Source organism: Cnephaeus nilssonii (genome assembly GCF_951640355.1).
Source record: "Cnephaeus nilssonii genome assembly, chromosome: 13".
Taxonomy (NCBI): Eukaryota; Metazoa; Chordata; class Mammalia; order Chiroptera; family Vespertilionidae; genus Cnephaeus; species Cnephaeus nilssonii.
Window position 1 is genome coordinate 52,061,233 of NC_137084.1, and position 22,568 is coordinate 52,083,800.

Here is a 22,568-nt window from a genome sequence, read left to right on the forward strand (position 1 = left end):
TTCCACTCTAGGAGAAGTAAGAGCTCCCATAGTTAGCAGTCTTGAAGTCTCTCTTAGGTTTTAATATATCATGCCCACTCATTTGTAAATAATCCCTCAGTTAAACTCTCTTCAAATTATTCACTTTGAATCTACCAGATGTTTCCTGCCAAGACCTCAACTGATATTTGGCCAGTCTCTCCACCCCCCCCCCCCCCCCGCGCCATTTACATGTTAATTTAGAATTATACTGAATAATGGCAATCTCTGGAACAAGTGTACCCTGATCACTCTTCTCTGAGGCTTTGTACATGCTGTTCCTTCTGCCTGAATTGCAATCCCTCTCCCCAAGTTCCGGTTGTCCCCAACCCCATCCTCCAGGTCTTCATTTCCATTAATAACTGCTCCCAATTGAATGCACATGGCAGCACTAGATTTCTGTGCTTCCCCACATTGTGCCATTCCTAACAATTCATTGATGTGTGTTCCCCAGTAGACATACCCTTGGAAGACCAGGTGCTGTGTCTTATTCATCCCTGTAAACTCACAACCTATTGCAGAGCCTAGGACATGGTAGCTACTCAACAAACATTTCAGTTCTTACTTGCTTTGAAACTTCCCCTGGAATTAATTTCCCAGGGAGTTATTATAACTACTATTTGCTGGGCATTGAGCAAGTACCAACAAGCTATGGAAAGGACACTGCTCTAATTCTTGAGGAGTCCACAGTCCCTGGTCTACCTCACAGATTATGTAAGGGCTCCAATAAGATCATATACACATACAATTGCACTTCTAATAAGAGACAGATCCAAATATTAATTTTTATTTGGAAGAAGGCATCACAGAAACAGATTATCTTAAGTATAAGACTTCCCTGGTGAATGAAATGTCTGATACTTATTCCTGCCAATTTCCAAAAATCTGTTAGCTACTGCTGACTCAAGAAACAATTTTAAGGTGTTTTTAATAAGGCTCTTGTCCTTGAAGGTAGCTGTCTGAGGATACCCAGCAGAGCAGGGAAGGCTGTGTTGCTGCTGGGCTACCCTAGTCAAGTCTCAAAGGCTTTGCAACAAAATCAAGGAGCAAATGGCACCACAAGCTACCATCATCTTGTATTTTGTTTAGAAGATTATGTTGACTATACCATGCTAGCCTGTGCCATGGGTTTAGGAATTTAGTAGTACTTTTCATGATGATGATGATGGTGAATTTAAGTACAGAGATTCAGTATTGTAATGTGGCAGCTTCTTGGAAGCTTTGAAAATCTGGGTCAAGGTCTGTGATGTGGTTTAGAACAAGAAGGTGTGTGTTTTTTCTCTCTTCCTATCCACAAAGTTGATTTTTTGAGAGGCAACTTTCCTGTCTAGCCCTGAAGACAAAGCACTCATAAATGGCTTCCAGTAATACCCTCTTACTAGCTTAGGACATCAGTTCTCATCCGTGGTGTAATTACATACTACTATGTCACCATTGCTGCTGAGCTGTATCATGTGACATTTTAGTAATTATACTCAAGTGAAATTTGGGAGCTGATAAACATGGAAAACATTAAATATATAATTTTAATCATAACAAAACATGGGAATCATGAAAAAACATGATTTTTAATAATTTAGTGTGAATCAAGATTGTTTCTATAACTTCATTTTTACAATCACTTGATTTTCAAATTGGTTTCTTGATTAGGAATTCATGAAGTGAAGTTATCATGAGTGCATGGAAAGGTCCATAGAAGCCACGACCCATCTCACTTATGTCATAGCTCAGGGTGCGTTAAGTGACTGTCCACTGTGTAAGTTGCAAGGAAAATATGAATGATTATCTGTCAGCAATTAGAAAATGCATTTTTTTTTTACATTTTAATACCTCTGGTTAAGCAATGCATCTTACAGTCAATAGTGTCCTATAATTATAATACGTAGGGGTTTTTTCTTTTCTTTTTAATGGAACATTAAATAATACTATAGCTTATATTTGTTGCATTTTATTTATTTTAATTTTTAGAATACTTTTATTGATTTTAGAGAGGAAGGAGAAGGAGAGAGAGATGGAAACATTAATGATGAGAGAGTAGCATTGATCAGCTGCCTCCTGCATGCCCCTTAATGGGGATCAAGCCCACAACCTGGGCATGTGTCCTTGAGCAGAATCAAACCTGGGACCCATCAGTCTGCAGGCTGATGCTCTATCCACTGAGCCAAACTGACTATGGATATTAGTTGCATTTTAGGTTCAAAGTTAATTTAATTACTCCAGGGCCCACATCCCACTCCTTACTTAGAAATTTCTCTTTTGTTACGCTCGTTGGTCCCTATAATATTGCCCTCAAAGTTATAGTCTTCCCCTCTTTCTAGTCCTTTTATGTTAATAGCTCATTTGAAAAAAAAATGGAGTGCTTATTTGTGTTGGATTTCATGTTCCTGTAAGTGTTTCCATTTATAAAACAGGCATCGCACCTAGCCCAGTGCATTCAGAATGCAAAGTAAGCCAAGTGGCCAAGAGTTTGAGCAAGAGCCTAATTGTGGATGAGTTGTTTAGTAATGAGAGGCCATTTCTAAATGAATGGGAACCTTGCTTCATACCAGTTTATCTTAAATCACAACAATACTATCACATGGCCAGGAATGCATTAGCTATCAGGTCTTCTAGGACAGGTGCAGAGAGCTGGGAAAATCAGAGTGGGGGTGATGGTTGGAGCGGCAGTTTCCTGCCTCCCTCCTCCCCACTCCCCCAGCTCCTGGACCTAGAGATGTCTAGAAGATATTCAATATATGGTTGTTGCATGAATGACCACATCTAGCCAGGCAAAATCAGATTAAAGCAATCTGAATGAGTGGTGCTGAAAACTAGTGAAAATCACAAATGCCAGTTGTGGTGGAGGGTGCAGAAAGGAGGTAGAAGGCTAATATCACTGACCTAGCCTCGGTCGGAAGGTTGATAGAAGTCACTATCTCTCCATCAATTCTTAGGATTAATCTTCAAGGCACTATTCTAGGAACTTGACAAATATTCACTCATTTCATCTTCACAATGATCTTACCAGATAGCTACTATTATTATCTCTATTTTACTAATGAGGAGACTAATGCACCAAGAGGATGAGTACCTTGCCTCAGGTCTCACAGCTGAAGAGTGGCTGGTTTAGGATTGGAATACTGAAAGACTAGCTCCAGAGTCTGGGCTCTGACCACTCCACTACAATGCCGCTATATTCACCCAGCAGGTGCTCTCTAAATAGTTTAGCCACTATAATCAGAGCTCCTTTGAGGCCAGATGTCTGCAGTTGTCCCAGCCTTGAGGAGAAACAAAGTCAGCACTCAGGCTGCAAGAAGTTAGGCTGTGAAGCCTGCCTGGTAGGCGTTAGCAGATAGGAAGGCTCACGTACTGGATTTGACTTGAACATGATCCAGGTTTCTGGAAAGACCTTTACCCAGAACTGCCTCTTCCATTATAGTATTCAAATCTTTACCCAGAACTGCCTCTTCCATTATAGTATTAAAATGATATATCTCCCTCTTCATCTCCTTCTTTTGCAGGCCAGAAAGAACTAATGTTGGAGAAAATGTGTTGACTTTCTTTGTTCCTTTTTGTCTCTGGTGTTGCAAAAAAAAAAAATGTAGCCTAAAGAAAGCTCTAGGGAAATTTTTGTAGTTACATGTCAACCTAGTTCTTTTATCAGAGTGCTTAAAGCACTTTTTAAAAGGTCTCCATTTTCTCCCAATCTCTTGGGATGGGAAATTAACATCTTTATAGGACACAATCAACAGCAAATACGTTTTTATTACTGTAAAATAGAGGAGTTAATGGAAACACTTAGAGTTAGCAGATTTGTTTTGTAAATTCTCCTGATGTCTTAGTTTTTGTCTTAAAAATTCCATACTATTACTGCATTCTAAGTTAAAATGCTGGCTCCCAAATTGTTATTTTGTATCCAGATTGAGAAAAGTGTTTTGATTTGGGCTCATCTTCGAACAAAAATCCCAAGACTGTCCCAGTGTGCACAGTAGACTGGATCTGGGCCCTGGTACCTGCCACTGACAAGATGCCTTCAGTTTTGACAGACAGTTTAGAAGTTTCCCAAATATAGGGTTAGGACCCATATGTAGAAAGATGCCTCAGAAAAACAGGGTAGTCAAAAAGACCTTGCTGTTTCAGCCTTTGAGAGTGGGGAGGCTTTGTTCCCAGTGCCTAGCAAAGGGCTGGAACAAAGGAGACACAATCAATGTATCTGCTGGTTTTCTCTGATTGGACAGAGATAGGAAAGTGCTGCCTGATCTTACCCCTCCTGTGGAATGCAAAGGCATCAAATTAAGACTCAAACACACACACACACACACACACACACACACAATGCAGTGATAGGGTATGTTTGCCTGGGCTGTAGATGTGGCTAATCAATGAAAAGTGGGCCCATGTGGAATCTTTAAAGCACTTGGCAAAATATAATGTCCATTTTGCTTCCTTAATGTGCTTTGCTCAGTAACTTGGAGGTTGGCAAATGCTATTACCATGTTTTCTTGTTATAAACGATTTGGATAGTAAGATGAATGTTGGGGATGTCATTGACTGCTTTCTTTACAGTAGTTAAGAGGCAAGACTATTTGTTTCTAGTAAATTTCTTCTTTGCGCTCCATGGCAATGCTGGATTCTACTGTGTTCCTTCTTATCATTTTGGAAAATGAAGAAAAATGAGGCTGTGCCTGTTTTTAATTTTGTTATCAAAAACTGAGGGAAAACATCTGTTCCATGGATTTTTTCCAAGACTATCTTTTGTAAACAAACGGCCACTATTAATTTTCGGGAATGCTTCTGATTCATTACTAGCAACGATTTTGCATATTATTATCTCAGAATCTTAATTTCTTACATGTTTTTCCTCTATTTATTTCATTCTTTCATCACCTTTTATGGTTTCTCAACATGCTTCTGTGTCAATAGCAAATATAATTATAATTAACACGCTATAAGTCATTTTTTAAAAATATCTACTGTTCTAGATGCTGAAGATAAACTAATAACTAAGCTGTCAAGGCTCTTGCTCTTCTGGGGCTTATTTTCAAACTAGAGGCCCAGTGCATGAATTCGTGCACAGGTGGGGTCTGGCTGGCCTTCCCCGATCGGGGTGGTGGTGGGGGGGCGACTAGAGGTGGGGCTGGCCAGGGGGAGGGGTCAAGGGCAGTTGGCTGGCCAGCCCCACCCCTGGTTGAACTCCTGGTTGAACTCCCAGTCAAGGGGACAATTTGCATATTAGCCTTTTATTATATAGGATGGGAGAAGGAAGACCATAGTCAACAAATGAGATCATTTTATATAGTGATAAATTCGATGGAGAAACTAAAACAGGTTATCATTTTAGTATGGAAAGGTAGATTGCTATGATGGTCAAAAACAGGGACACTGGAGCCAGACCAGAGTTTGAATCACAGCCCTAACACTTCCCTCCTGTGTGATCTTGGTCAAGTGACTTAGCCTTTCTATACCTTAGTTTCTTCATCTCCAAAATGGGTACAATCCTAGCTGCCAACCAAGAGGCTTGCTTTAGGCATTGCATGGTTATAGATGAAGAGCCCTTAGACTAATGTCTGGCATATATTAGGCACTTTGCAACTCAGCACTTTCTAGGAGCCAGGAACTACAATTATGACTTATTCATCACAATTACCCCAGGAAGAAGCTATTATTAACTCTTTTTTACAGAGGAGAAATCTGGAGGTTAGAGAGGTTAACTACCTTTCACAAGGTCAGACAGCAGGAAAGTAGCAGAAGCACTGTCTTTGACTTTTGTCCTCCAACATCTGCCTCTCTTCATAAGAAATTTTGTTTTTTCCAAATATTTACTTTCCAGTGACTCACTTATGAAGCCCATTGTATCCAAAAATCTCATGTTTGTGACTAGAAAGACAATACAGATTCACCAACAATGAAATTCATCCTTCTCAGGTTTTCTCTTTTCTGATTTTGATACTTTTTCTTTCTCTTATAGAAGTCTATTTTGTATGAGTCTATTTTGCCACTGCCTAAAGTTCAGCTGTTCATCTTAGCAACATATTTTATACACATTTATGTTATTTTATTCAAGTAGAATTCATTAATTATCAACCACCTATGTTGAGCCTTAGAGGTTACATACAGTTTCCCATGGCACTTTTTTTACATGAAATGCTTTAGTGCAGAGAGCTTTAGAAAGTATTTCCGATGCCCCAGATTTTATCCATTTAGTTGAAATTCAAAATTGCTACTATTTTTTTAATGACCTTTTCAGATGTCTTTTTTCTCTCTCTCTAATCACAGTTCCATTTAAACCAAATGACATGCAAAAATCCTCACTTCAGTGGTAATCTGCTTTCTTTTTTAAACCCTAATCACTACTCTCTTCCTTCAATTGTTTGGACACTTGCTGTGCATTTTATTAAGCAACATCTTGCCAGATTTAAGAAAAGTGCTCTATTAGAGCAAAGGAGAGTTCCAAGGCTCCAGGGCTTAGCAGTACAACGTAGCTCTGCAGATTCTAAGACTATGCATTTAACACGTTTAATGAGGCTTTGCAAAGGAAATGCTCTCAAATTGGCCTACACTAGTTGTGTGACATGGAGAATAGGTGAGGACATGGAGGGTGGTGGTGGAGAGGAAGTGTTGATTGACTATTGGCCCCACTTGCAGATGTGATGTTGCAAATGGGCACCTGAGTCAAGGTGACCACTTGGAATTTTACTTCTGCCACTTAATTCTGTAACTTCTCTAATGTTTTATTCCTTCATGTGCAAAATGGGGATAACGATGTTATAGGGTTTGTGAGGGTTACATGGAATAACATATAGAAATATTTAGACATACCGAGCCTAATGATAATAATTATTAGTTGTTACCTACTCTCTCCATGTGTATTTGTGATTGCTTGAGTCTTTGAACCTAGTTCATTCCTTAATATATGCACAATTCCTGGTGGAATAAAGCAGAAACTCTTTTTTTTGCCTCTACCCAACTGTTTGCCATTTATTTTTACTATTATCTTTAGAGCCACCACCAACTTTTCCAAATGGTCTAATCCAATGGTCGCAAACTCATTAGTGAACAGAACCAAATATCCACAGTACAACGATTGAAATTTCTTTTGAGAGCCAAATTTTTTAAACTTAAACTATATAGGTAGGTACATTGTTATTAACTTAATTAGGGTACTCCTAAGCTGGCCTTTGCTAAAAACTCAAGGGGCCAAAGAGCCGCATGTGGCTCATGAGCCGCAGTTTGCCAGCCACTGGTCTAACCCATTTTCAAGATGCATAGACTTAAAAAAAAACAAAAAACACTAGCACTCAAATCTCCCTTGATTGAGTCATTCAACAAACATTCATTGGCTATCTAGCCCTGGTCAGTGTTGCTCAGTTGCTTGGATGTTGTCCTGTACTTTGAAAGGCTGCCTGTTTGATTCCTGGTCAGGGCATATGCCCTGGTGGCGGGCTCAATCCCTGGTATGGGGCATGAAGGAGGCAACCAAATGATGCTTCTCTCTCTCTCTTCCTGGCCCTTTCTCTCTTTCTAAAAATCAATGAACTATTTTTAAAAAGCACACTCATTGACTATCTACTACAGTCACTTCCTTCCCCCATGACGTTTATAGTCTACAGAGAGATTGGACATTTGTTTACATGAATTGCAAGATGAAGGGAGAAATGAAACAATACAAGATACTGAGGTAGCACAGAGGAAGCAGTGTTATTCTGGGAATGGAGTGGTGAAGCCAGGAAGGCTTCCTGGAGGAGATGATCTCTAGCTTGTTCTTTGAAAGAAAAGTTTGTCAAGTAGACAAGGAAAGAAGGTTATTCTGGGCAGAAAGAGAAATAATTGTTAAGTCAGAGAGACAAAACATCAAGGCCTGTTAGGCAAATGATAAGCCATCTATTGTTATCTATACTAATCTATACTAATGAAAGCATAATATGCTAATTAGACTGGATATCCTTCCCGATATCCTTCTGGACGACCTTCCGGAAGAAGCTCCGGCGATGGGGGCTGAGGCAGAGGAAGCTGCCATGGTGGTGGGGGCCAAGCCCCTTGCACGAATTTCATGCATCGGGCCTCTAGTTAGAATATAAAGCTCAAGGAGAGGTATAACTAGGGATGTGAGAGGAGACATACATTTAGATATAAGCATTTAGATGAAAAGTACCAAAGAAGACTATGTCTGGCATACAATACTTGATAGGTGCATTTAAGTATTATTCTAAAGACCAACTCTCATAAAATAAAGTAGTTTCTATTTTATATTCAGACTAGAGGCCTGATGCACGAAATTCATACAATAGTAGGACTTCCTTCCCCTGGCTGCTGGCACCAGCTTCCCTCTGGCACCCAGGACCCAGGCTTCCCTCACAGCCCTGGCTTTGTCCAGAGGTCATCCAGAAGGACGTCTGGTATAATTAGCATATTATGCTTTTATTATTATAGATTATTATAGATATTATATTTGTAGTTTCTTTATAGCTTGTTCGGTAGCCTCAGGTTCTCTGTAAAGTTTTATTTTTTGGCTTATAATTAGGAAAGACAAAGATATGGAACTGCAATGAGAAAACACATTGTGGGAGAAATTTGACAGCTCAGACAAAAAACTAAAATATTGCATACGTAATATTTCAATACCATCAGCAATCACAGAATGATCAAATAAATGATCAACAAGAAAATCCACTTTCTTGGCTTCCAATAAGAAGATTCAATTTTCATTTATCAGAAGACTATTGAAAATGTTTTCTCTTGAATTTACTAGAAGAGAAAAATGTGTTCCTAACTGTAAATAGAACTATCCAAGTTGAAAACATTTTATTTTTCTTTAGTTGTTTTCTCTGCATGTGTTCCCTGCCTCACCATCCACTGCCTCAATAATCTTCACATCTTCATTTCTTTGGGCTACATCTGCTGTGTTTTGATGACGATTAGGTAGACATTCTATTTTCATTATTTCTTACTAATAGTTGTCAAAGCAATTATTTGTCTGCAATTTTATAGGTTAATTGTGTTTCTTTTTAAATGTCCTTTGTATTTTTGTTGCTCATTGCTAAATCTTACCAGCTGGAAATTATCACTAAAACTCTTAACATTCCTGCTTTGCTTCCTGGAAAAATCTCCCACAATGAGTGATAACTATTTTTAAGAAATCCAAATATTTAAAAGAAAATAAAAGTATTAAAAATTTGGGTAATATAGGGTATGATTATTTACAGTACTAAGAAATCAATAATTTATAAAGAATCTTCTGATTGACCGTAAACAAAGAGGAATTTATGTATTCAATTCACACAAAGAAAGATGGTTAAATATTTTACATGAAGATTCTATTGTATGAAACTAGGTAAGTTTTGCATATGTTCCCAAGGAAATGTGATGGCTTTAACCTTGATTTCAGATCCCTTTAGATTCCAGTGACCTCTTTAGAGGATATTAAGTGTCCCAAATTTTTCTGGGAAGAAAGCATATCAGTTACGAAGAGCAATTGTATGAAGGTTTCTTTTGGAACTTGTGATCCCTTGGCAATTTACACAGCAATTGGGTATTCTATAGTCACATTGAAAGAAAATTAATATTTATAAAATTATTTCTGACTTGGGAAATATCTTATAGTATGAAGAGCTGATGTAAATGGTAACCAACTAAGAAATACAATTTTTTATTCCTTAACTCTCCAGGCTATTAAGTATCCTCCTATTTAACATTTTTCTGCTTTGAAACACTAAAAATAAGATTTACCTATATTCCTCTATGGCAGTGGTCAGCAAACTCATTAGTCAACAGAGCCAAATATCAACAGTACAACGATTGAAATTTCTTTTGAGAGCCAAATTTTTTAAACTTAAACTATATAGGTAGGTACATTGTTATTAACTTAATTAGGGTACTCCTAAGCTGGCCTTTGCTAAAAACTCAAGGGGCCAAAGAGCCGCATGTGGCTCGCGAGCCGAAGTTTGCCGACCACTGCTCTATGGTCTTAGCTTCAGTTTTTATTTAAATAAGTTGCTTATTAATTAAATGCCTGCCTATCAGGGCAAGGGGAAATGAGGTAAATGGAAATGAGACTTCTCAGTGTATACCTTCTAAAGTTTTGATTTTTTGACCCATGTAATTATACTACTATTAAAAATGAAGTTAAAATGTATGAAGCACAAGAAATAGAATCAGAGGGTCTGGGTGCAAGTTCAGCTCACAGCATTTACTAGTACCGTGACCCTGGGCAAATCGCTTAACTTCACTAAGCTTCACTTTCTTTTCTATGAATTGGAATGATGATAACCTTCTATACCTGTCTATTTATCTCAGTTGTTCTGTAGATCTGATGAGAAAAAGCAAATTATTAAACTTGTGCAAGTTACTATTTTAGATTTCATTTAATTTTTCCAAGACTATAAAATGCACAAAGCCACTAATGAGTTCATTGTGGGAGGTGGGGGTGGGGTGGGGCGGGGAGTCTATTTGTTTGCTTATATTTTTTTTCTTTCACACACCAGAGAATAAAAATAAAACTGAAAGTATCAACAGCGATGCCAGAATCTATCTTTGGATGGCATGATCTACTCCCATAGACTGAATATTTTTTTAGCACCCAAAATCAATGTTTGGGATTTCTAGTTAACTAACATGCCTCCATCAGGCATTTCAGTGGGGATGTAATTGCTCTACCCGCTACAGTTCAAGAAAAACTTCAAGGCATGAACATTTATTTAACACATTCATTCATTCTATAAATATTTATTGAACACCTACTGTGCACCAGGCACTGTTCTAGGTCTTAAGGACACAGCCGTGATTAAAACAGACAGAATTTGCTCTCATGGAGTTTACATTCTTATGGAAAATTAACTGAGCTTATAGCTTTTTAAATTTTTTATTATTTAAAAAAATGTTTTTCACTGATTTCAGAGAGGAAGGGAGAGGGAAAGAGAGATAGAAACATCAATGATGAGACAGAATCATTGATCAGCTGCCTCTTGCACACCCCACACTGGGGATAGTGCCCACAACCGAGGCATGTGCCATGACCAGGAATAACACCATGACCTCCTGGTTCATAGGTCAATGCTCAACCACTGAGCCACACCAGCCAGGCTACAGGGTTTTCTTTAGATCCTAACCATATACACACACCTTGACTTGAATAAGTTTCCTTGCCTTCTGCTAAAATAGCTTCAAACTGTTTTTTTTTTTGTTTTGTTTTGTTTTGGTGGTAGAATCATTGTTTTATGTATCCAAGACCAAATATGAAAAACAATAAAGCCTGTTCTGGTTGGAGTGGGATTGAGGCCAGGGCCCAAGCTGCCTCCTTTCATACTCCCTAACCCCTGACCTTGCATTTCCTTTATCAGACCCTACGAGTCTTCAGAGAGTAGGTTACTTGACACTCCCACAGGAGTTATTTCAGTATCAATTGTGTTACCTGAGAAAAATCCCTCAAAACCCTGAATCCACAGTCTTCCAAGGGCATTTTCAAGGTTCTTTCCCTCTTTGGGTCTGCTTCTGTCTCTCTCTCTCCACATAATAACCACATTACAGGCTTTCTGGTCTTTCTTCTAATTCCCATAGTAATGGTAGTTACCACTTAAGGAAGATGTGCTATTTGGCAGGAACTGTGCGTGGCATTTTACATGAATTGATTCATTTAATCCTCAAGATTGTTCAGCGACATAGGTGTAAATCCCTCTATTTTGTAGGTAAAGAATGATATTCCTAGTGGCAATTTGTCCAAAGTCACACAGCTGTTAATGGTGGAGCTGGAATTTGAACCATATCTATCTGATTTCACAGTAGGAACTCTTTAACTACAGAGCTTCCAAAATTCTGTGAAGCTCTTAGACCCTCTCAGCGATAGTTCTAAGTACAGTGCAAAGTACTGAGTAGGGCAGAGAGGAGCACAGTGTTCACTCAAACAAGCTTGTTGTTCGGGGTTGTGATACTAGGTGTAATTTATGGATGACCCACTAGATTCCAGATTCTACATCCATTTTCTCCATTCTTCTAGCAACTTTTGAAGGTAAATATAATCATCCCTATGCTATAGGTGAAGAATGTCAGGCTCAGAGAGGTTGTCCCTCACTCACTTAAGGCCTTACAGGTAATAAAGGATGAGTTCTCTGCCTGCCCTTTATACCATTTGGGATCACACTACTCCCAGAACCAAACTGCAGGCCCAAGACGCCTATGTCCTGAAGAGAACAAAAACAATGACAACAAAAAGAAAGGAGAGCAACACTTTCCTGGACTGGATCTGTTCCCCAGCCCAGGTTCTGTTCCAAACCAGTACAGCTTGCCTCCATTCTCAATCACATCAGATTACTAGATTCCCTGATCCTGCCCACCCACTGGCCCTGCCTAGCTTGAACATTCCTAGGTCTATTTCCCCATTAGACTCATTTTTGATCCCTCTGTGCTTCTCTTTTTTCACTCCCTGAGTACATGGCATCTTCCTTTCTTTGGATTCCCCATACCCTTTATTCCTTCTCATTTTTCTCTCCAACCTTTTTAGAGCCACACAAATCTGGTTCCTTTTCCCTTCTCCTGTGAGAAGCAGTCCAGTGCAATGGTTGTTTGGGAATCTGTCTGCCTAAGATTGAATCCTGGTTGTACTCTACTGGCTAATTGTCTGACCTTGGGAAAACCTCTAATGCTGAGTCTCAGTTTCCTCATTTGTAAATGAATAAATGAGCAAAGCAACAGAATCTGTGTTCCAGGTTTTTGAGAAGTTTAAATAAGTTAACATATGCAGAGATTTTAGAATGTCATCTGGCACTAGTGAGTGTTCCATACAGGCTAGTTTTAATTATTCTCTTTCGTGCAATCATCTCTCTTTCTATTTCCATCTTTCTTTTGTTCAGCTTTAGCTAAATTTTTTTTAAAAAAGTAAAAAGAGATTTCCTATAAAATAGATATATTTATTCATTAGAATCTTACATTCATTTTTTATTGTCTACATTTATTAAATGCCTATTATGAACGAGGCACTGTGCTAGGGACTGGATATGTAAAAATGAATATAACATGCTTTTCTCTGAGAAATTTATTATCTTGTAAATTGTTAATAATGGTTGGCCACATTTTTATGGAATGGAAGAATTTATATAAGCCAATATATGTGTTTATTGGTTTTATCACCTACTTTTCCCCTGAGTCTGTCTACTTCTCTCCACCTATTCTGCTACTACTCTGATCCAACCACCACCTCCTCTCACCTTGATGAGTGTCTTTCACCTGGTGCTTCCCAAGTCCCCTCAGAGCTCTCAGGCCTGTTTTCCATTCAGCAGCCATGTCAATCTTTTTGAAAAGCAAATCCGATTCTGCAAGCCTCTGGCTTAGAACCTTTCAACACTACTGCTTTCAGGAGAAAGAACCAAATACTCAACACAGTCCTGCATGATCTGCCTCTGCTGCCCTCTTTCACCATCTTATGCCTGGTGTTTCTCCCACTTTCCCCGGTTTGCTGTCAGTCCTTCCATAGCACCATCCTCTCTCCTTCACAAGTGACTTAACATACCTTTCTCTCCTGCTCCTTAAAACACCTTCCTCTGCTTTGATAAGTTAATGCCTACTCACTCTTCCAAAGTGCAGTTTGGACATCTTTGCCTTTTATAGACTGTCATTGAGTCTACTAGGAATCCTATTTGGACTAGGGATTTATAAAGCACATTGAAAATGCATATACTTCCTATGCTCGGCTTTTCCATTTTAAAGTAGCTATTATTTTGATTCTGAGAATTCAAGACATGGTCACTATTTCAACTTTCTGCAGCCTTGATTTCCTGAAATTCTTTTTTTTTCTTCATATTTCATCTTTTCAGCCATAGTAATTCCATTTACAAGCTTAGCAGTTATAATTTAATAATTTATTAGGTTGATAATATTCAAACTACCATGGTTCTATAAACAAAGAGACCATTCACAGTAAGTTGTTTATCTTAAAAGCCCCAACAAGCAATAAGTGCTTCTAATTGAATTAAACTTTAAACCATTATTGGAGGATTCAAATCCTATTGAACACAAAGAGAGCAATTTCCACAGATATTGATCTTTCCCCTTCCCATAAGTGGGTGAAAGCAGAATTTCCATGTTTTAAAATGTGTGGAATAAAAAGAGAACATTTAGAAATTATCTGTTTGTAACTATTGTACTTTGATGAAAAGTTTTAATTAGGAAACACAGTAAACTAAATTTCATAGAACATCAGCTGGAAAGAGCCTGAACAATAATTTCTCTAACCATCTTTGTTAACAAGCAAGGGAATCAATGTTCAGAAAAGAGATGTGGCTTTGATGTGGTCAATAAAGCATCAGCTACAGAGTCAGGGAAAGGAAAAAAAAGATGCCTCATTATACATTATTGAATCCAAGGATTGGCTGAAATAGGGGTTATATTCAAACAAATGTGGGGATAAACTACTAGTAGACTGGGAACCCAGACTATGGAGGTAAGCTAGTAGGTATTTTCAATCTGTCTTGGTTTATATTCCCCTTCTGTTTGTCTCTGAAGAATACACGTTTACAGTTCTCTAACATTCTGAAATGCCATATCAAGTGGAAGGGTTTTTAATGAGGATTTATGTTCATCTTGTAATACTTGCATAGTCAAGAATAGGATTTAAACCCTTTGTTTCCATGTATTTGATCTGGTTGTTACTAAAGACAAGTAAGGATCTAAGTGACCTTTTTGGTTGTCAAAATGTATTTAGCAAAGGATTTATTAAACCTCTGTATTAACAAGTGAGTGCTTTATGTCACAGGATGCCAACTAATATAAAGTTACAGGATGCGACACTCAAAAGATGAATGTATTTAATTAGGGAATGAGAATTGTTATGGGGATGGGGACATAGATGAAACAGGGGAAGGAAGCATAATCTAGAATCAACTGTAAATATTTTTAGCTCCTTTGATATGAGTTTGAGATGTTGTATTCCCAGGATAGATTATGAGGTCAAGAGAATTTTCTGAGAGTCAGGAATTGATACCTCTGTGTCCATTACATTTCTTTCTCTGGGCCCAAACTGGAGTGTGAGCATGGAGAGAGGGATAAAGTATCTGGAGAGAACCTCCTTTGAATCTGTCTCTACTTGCAGGATATAGAAATAATCTTTTCAGTCATATTCCATGGTGCTATGTGTTAGATGGAGGTTGGAGAGGAAACAAAAGCAATAAGGAGAAGGCTAAAACAAAGGATACATTGAATGAGAGAATATCCAGGGAGATTTTTAGTTGCAGGAAGAGGCAGTAGCTGTTAGTGGAATATATGTGTGTGAGAGAGAACTGTGAAGAAAGACATGGTCAAGCAATAAAAATTCCAGAGTCATGTAAAAATTTAGTTAAACTTCCTTCCTAATATTCTGGTAAAAATTAGAGTATGCCAACCAGATTAATTAAACCAGATTTAATGTAATCTATTTGTAGAAATCTGACATATAGTAATACAGACTATCACTAAAGATGAACTGATTGATGATGGATAGATGAATGGATGAGCAGACAGGTGAATGGATGGAATGATGGAGGGATGGGTGGATGAATGAATGAAGGGGCTGCAGGAAGAAGTTAGAATTGGAAAATCAAAATATACTTGGTTATATATAGAATTACCAGTATTGCAAGATCGTTTGTTATTTGTAAAATGAACAATAATTGCTTATATTTTTAAAACTTTCTTTTACACATCATTCAACTGTGATACACACCTAACAGCAATTAATAACAGCAACAAATTAGAAATGAAAGTGAAGTTGTATACAAGAGAAAGCCCTGAGACTCCATGAGAATTTTTTAATCCCTTCATGTCCATTTGATCATAATAATCTTATTGAGTTAGATTCCTTGGACTATTTAAGCCATCTGCATCATGAGTTCTATAGTGAGTTAAAAGAATTAAAGAATTTACTAGCTGTTCAGCTAGCTTCAGCTTTAGTAGTTATGACAACTTTTAAGATAGTGAACTGCTTTCTCATCTGAATGCTGACTGAGCTTCAACTCCCCAATATCTGTGAAATGAGGAAGCTGGATAACATGATCTTTGAGGATTCTTCCAACTCTTAATTTCTGTTTCTCAATGATCCTATTAAAACCACACAAAATGCATCAAATTAACTAGATTGTGTGGTTATTTCTTCTTAAAGAATCCAAAAAATGCAAAAAGATGTAATGTTAATGACAAAGCTTTCAAGTAATGGAATTTATGCTTCTAAACTACCTGAGATTAGGGGTTACGTATTTTATCTAAAGAATTTAAAAACTGGAGGGGTATTCTGATAATGTCTTATCCGCCCAAACTGTTTATTTTTTTCTTTATCAGTGAGAACACTGAGGCTCATAAAGATGAATAATACCACAAGGTCACACAGCTTGAGTTAGAGTTGGCACTAGAATTCTGATCTTCTCTTCCCAGTTCAGTCTTGCACAGTACTTTCCATTCCAAGGCTCATTTTAAATGTTCCCTGAGGATGCTGATGCAATTTCTAACCAAGACCCACAGCTAGACTTTATGAATCTTGCCTGGGCATTTAAGATGCAGTTATTTGTACCAAGAAAACATTTCAACATGCCACAGCTGCTCATTCATATGCATAAACTTATGTAGACATCAATTTAAAGAAAGAAATATAGCATGCATTTTAAGTAAGCTTTTTAGATGTTGTATATGCTTTCATTTCTAAGAAACTCCAGATATTGAAGGCATCCATATTCTTCAGAGAATAAACCAGATATTCATTTCAAGCTCTCACCATATCTTTGACCCTGTAGAAAAATGCACCATAGGCTCCAATTCTGATTTAAGCTTGGTGACTGAATTCAGAGTGATTACTCTGAATAAGATGAGAGTTCCATGTCATGCTAAAAGAATAGCTACTTTTCTTCCTGAATTAGTTTCATATTTTAAAAGGAGTGAAAAAGGTTATTTAAATGAACTTCTGATCTCAAATATAGTGAATTACTCAAAAAAATTTTATAATGATGCCTCAATGATTTTCAGTACATGGAGCTATCCATTAGGATGGGGTTCAACTGACCCCTTCCCAACACAATGCTTCTTTGCTCTCTTGCAGGAGAGACCAGAATTAAAGAGAATGAAAACTTATGAATAGGTTCATTGCCTCATTAACTGAGTAATTTGAACAAGGTTTATAAATTTGCTTGAAAATTTGTATTTAGAGGATAGAGGTAGACAAAGTAAAGGTGGATGACACATTAACTTCTTAGACCCCTTGCAGCCCAACATATCCCTAATAAAACCACTGAGGCATGACTAATCATCGTACATAATAAAAAGGTAATATGCAAATTGCATCACTCCGCTACGCCCACGATTGGGCCGGCTGGAGGCGCAGGGGGCGGGACTCAGGGTGGCCGATTGCGTGGCTGCCGGCATCAGTTTTCCACCACTACCAGTTTTCCTCTAGCCACCTGCGGATCGGAGCGCCTCCAGCCAGCGCCATTGGCCACCCAGAGTTCCGCCCCCAGCCTTCGGGAGGCGATCTGATTGGCGGGGTGGCCAGAGGCCAGAGATGGCGCTGGCGGGAGGTGCTCTGATCGGCAGGTGGCTAGAGGAAAACTGGTAGTGGCGGAAAACTGATGCTGGCAGCCAGGTGAAGGAAAGTCTATTGCACGAAACTTCGTGCAATGGGCTTCTAGTTGAGTAATACATGCCAGAAATTAAACCTGGTGACACAGTCTCATATAACTTTGCCCAGTATGCTAGGTAGAGTCCAATTCAGTATTGATAAGTGACAATTCTTACAGGGTCCCTGAGTATTCCAGAGCAGTGTTCAAACTTTAATGTATGCACAAATAACCCACAGATCTTGATAAAAATGTATATTCTGACTTAGTGGGCCTGAATGGGGGCTTGGGATTGTACAGTTCAAACAAGCTTTCGGTTGATGTTTATGCTGCTAGTTCATGGACCACTCTTGGTAGACCAAAACTCTAGAATAATTAATTTCCTCCTCCAAGGCTTACTCCCTCACTTCTTTTAAGTCTCTGCTGAAATAGCATCTTATTCGCAAGGCCTTCCCTGCCCAACATATATTTCTCTGTCACTATAATCTTTATCCTTATTCATATTTATTTATACTAATCACTATCTGACAAATGTTATATTTATTTATATTGAGTCACTGCTTACCATTTCCCTAGAACATTGACTGAGGCATAATAAAGTGTTCAGTCTATTGAATAAATCAATGTATATATGAACCACATGGCCATTCTATCACAACACCATAAACCATACCACACTTAAACGTCTCCAGGCAATAATCAACTCTGTCCTTTGGACTTTTCTTTTAGGAACTCAAGTAGTATTCTGTTAGAGAATAAGATGTGGAGGAAAACAGGTCCCTCCACTGTCTACTCAAGTACCCGCTGGCTGATGGGGACCTCCATCAACTTCCTCTTTTTTACTTGCAAGCACTTCTGAAGCCCTTGAAGTGTTCCCAACAATGCCCTGAGTAGACAGATTAAAGGCAAGTGGATATTGGTGACTTTCATAGGAGTAGCTTGGCCATTAATTGTCTTCATTTTGTGCTTTATACAACAATTTATATTATTCACTTGGCTCTTAGTGAATATCTGGTGGTTTATGATTTCAACTCCAGTCAGTAGTCTCACACTAAATATAGGTATTATTATACTAGTGAGAAGGTAACAAGTGATATAAAGATTTGCCCCATTCTGACACAGAGGAATGCTGTGACAAATGTACAATTAGGTTGTAATCAATACCTTTTTTATTTATCAATGCTGTTAAAAGTAGAGTTTAGAACTTTAAAAACTGTTAGAGCCTTAATCATCTATTCTTTGTACTATGTTATAGAGCAACCACTGTAAATTTTCTGCAATTTTGTAACAAAAACCAAAAAGGCACCATCTACAAATTGCATCAACACCAACTGTCCATTCCTTGGATTCTTAACATTTCTGTATCTAATATCAAAACTCTAGGTCATTCATTCAATATTTACTCATCAATAATTTCTTAAGTACCTATTATTAATATTGGCCAACACACTGAAGATATAATATTGCACTTCTAAAACAAAGGGAGAACCATTTGATTACTCTTTAATTAAGCACAGTCAAGTTCATGTTCAGCAAATTAACATGGGAGATAAAATGAGTGATAGATGGGTCCTTGCCCTCTAGAAGCTTACTTGAGTAGAGAAATGTGCAAATCATGATAAGGGGTAAACCAGGCACCTGAATACAGGTCTAGGGAGCTCATAGAAATAATCAATTAATGTTGTTTTAGCAGAATAAAGAATTTCTTAGTGGAAGACATCTGAGGGTCCTCAAAATGACTAGGAATCCTACTGGTGGAAAGGGAGAAAAGGGAATTCCAGGTAGAGGAACCCACATGAGCAAAGGCCCAGAAACATGACAATTCAGAATCAAGTGTAGGAACAGGGAGCAGTCTTATGCAGCAGTAGTGGAGGATGATGAAAAAGGATGATATTGGCTCTGGCTGGTGTGGCTGAGTTGATTGAGTGTCATCCCACGCACTGAGAGGTCATCAGTTCAATTCCCCATCAGGGCACCTGCCTGGGTTGTGGGCTCCATCCCCAATAGGGGGCTTGCAGGAGGCAGATGATCAATGTTTCTCTTTCTCTCTCCTCCCTTCCTCTCTCTCTAAAATTAATAAAAACATATATATTTAAAAAGGATGATGTTAGTGGATATGGGCGAGTGAAACTTGCCAAGAAAAACATTTATTGCTACCTTATGATATTTATAAATTATTTATAATTATTTCAAAAAATATACCAAGTGCTATGAAAAACACAATTGGAAATGGTTTTATATTTTGCAACGCCCACTTGTTTAGCACTTATTTTCTGCTTTGAAGCAAAAATAAAAAATGCAAGTAGTAAAACTGAATCTCTTCAATCTTTAATTACTTTCAAGTGGAAACTCAAATACTGAAAAATGGCAAACTTTTATTCCCTAGTTCAGCAACTCTTTAAGAAATACCAATTATAGCACAATACTGAAGGCCGATTTATCAGTGAACAAAATATAGGTTTCTCTCTGCACGCATGGAGCTCACAGTCTTGCGGAGTTTAGCAAGATATTCTTTCTCCCTCCTCTCCTGAACAGAAATCCCATCCATTCTTCAAGGTCTGGGTCTATTCCCTTATTTCCATAAAGTACTATTTGTACTGTTCTAGCTCCTGCAGGTTTATCCATTCTCTGATGTTTCATGCTTTGTAGAAGTGGTACCATTATCATACAATTTTGGTCTTATGTCATCAGGAACCAATCTCTATTAAATGTGCCTAAGCTCTTTCTCCTCAATAAGATAAAAAAATTCTTCATGACAAAGACTTGGGATGGGGTCAAGGGCCACATTTTCTGAATATTTGGTAATACTGAGCAAGGCAGCTAGAATATTCCTAGTAAAAAGCATTTGAATGTAACTGTGAAACAAACATATCTATGGGAAGGGTGGTTCTTGACCATACCAAAAGAGATGTCAATAAAATGTGTCTTAGCATGGACACCTCACAATATTGGTGCAAACGAAGGGGACATGGTGAGAATTTCTTTTTTAAAAAAATATATATTTTATTGATTTTTTACAGAGAGGAAGGGAGAGGGATAGAGAGTTAGAAACATCGACCAGCTGCCTCCTGCACACTCCCTACTGGGGATGTGCCCGCAACCAAGGTACATGCCCTTGACGGGAATCGAACCCGGGACCCTTGAGTCCGCAGGCCGACGCTCTATCCACTGAGCCAAACCGGTTTTGGCAAGAATTTCTTAATGGAATCTCATGATGTACTCTTCTTTCCCCTTGTTATTTATTTATTTCAAAATATATTTTTATTGATTTCAGAGAGGAAGGGAGAAAGAGAGAAAGAAACATCAATGATGAGAGAGAATCATTGATTGGCTGCCTTCTGCATGCCCCCCCACTGGGGATCGAGCCTGCAACCCAGGCATGTGCTCTTGATGGGAATCAAACCTGGGACCTTTCAGTCCGCAGGCCTACTCTCTATCTACTGAGCCAAACCAGCTAGGCTCCACTTGTTATTTTAAAAGAAAATTGTTCATTATTTCCTAAAGCTGTTGTATAATTTAAATGTCCCTAAAGGACCTAGGCAACAATGCAATCAGTCTTCTATTTCAAATAATAGTTAGAATAGGCTTAGTTGAACATTAAACTTGCAAAAAAAAAAAAAAAAAGAAAAGAAAAATACTTGCTTGATGTTGCATAACTACATTTCCAACCAATTTAAAGTTGCAGCAAATGACAATACAGTTAAAATGTTAAAATGGGGAAGTCATTCTGTGAATCTGACCTGTACTTTGGCATTTTAAAATAAGCTTCTTGTTTGTTATTTGCAGGGTTCATTAGAAGTGCTTTAAAAATTGATTTATGTGATAAGACATGCTTTGAACAGGCATCTTGATAAAGTACAACACAGTATCTAAATTAAGCATATTGCTTAAAGGAACCTAAGTTGAAGCTTAAGATGATTTATGCTGATAGAACTAGGACAAGCTGGTTGTCCTTTATTGTAGCCTTTAAGGCTTGAAATCATTCTGTTCAAGGTTATTTGAATGGCTGTCTTCACTATCAAGAGCTTCTAATTGGTATAACTATAGTTCTGACCATCTTATCAGTCTACAGAATTGTTTGAGATGAAATTTTTCCAAAATGGGAAAACAGCCCAGGGTATTTGGGCCAGGTGCCAGGTTATGAGACTGAAAGAAAACAGCTATCAAGAAAGTGAAAGAATCCCATGAAAAAGTTATTACACTATATGAAGTAGAATTTGTTCATCAGATTGTGCTAACCCAGATTTCTTCATTTTCTGTTTTACAATGGGTACATTTGGAACCATTTATTCCTATTAGAAGACATTCCTTTTTAAGAAGTAGAAAGGCTTCTCAAAACTGTCTAGGAAGAACATGTTCCCGAGGTGTTATCATCATTAGTATTGTTTCCCCCAGAAGAAGATTTTATATATATATATATTTAAATTTTATCTTTATTTCACTGATCTATCCCTTCTTCCCCAGCCTCTCTAGCCACATCTGGGCTAGAGCAATATGAGAAAGCATTTAATAATATATATAAATATATATATTTTGGTATAACGATTGCACAGTCTAATTCTAAAGCCAGGCAAAGTGAAAGCAATGTACCAAAACACACTGGGGAGAATGTTTACTCTATTCTTAGATAAATAGTGTTGGCCACCATTAATGGTAAAATCTAAGATGCCATAGGCAAGACAGAAACATCAATCTTCCAAACAACAACAGACCAACTAACTTTACGAAAAAATCATTTGAGAAGCCAAAGAAGCTCCATATACCCACAGGCACAAAGGCTCTTCCTTGATGGCATCTTGTGTTTTCATGTTTGGCTGTTTAATACTCCTGTTTGCTAGCCAGGTCAAGCAAAAGCAATTAACCCTTTGCACTCGCTTGCTTTTTTCTCGATTCCTGCTATCGATGCTAACCGTGTCGAGTCACACTCGACATCCGAGTGCAAAAGGCTAACCATATTTCTTGAAGACAGAGGCCTATGCCTCTGTTATTTTGTACAGAGTCTAGCCCACA

General features: G+C 38.0%; 1 protein-coding gene across 19 annotated transcripts in view; it reads right to left on the reverse strand.

Annotated features, from left to right (window-relative positions):
- The window catches only part of DLG2 (discs large MAGUK scaffold protein 2), a gene marked incomplete at its 5' end in the record, with an annotated part of 1,931,014 nt that overhangs the window by 292,125 nt on the left and 1,616,321 nt on the right, over positions 1–22,568 (reverse strand). The window lies entirely within an intron of this gene.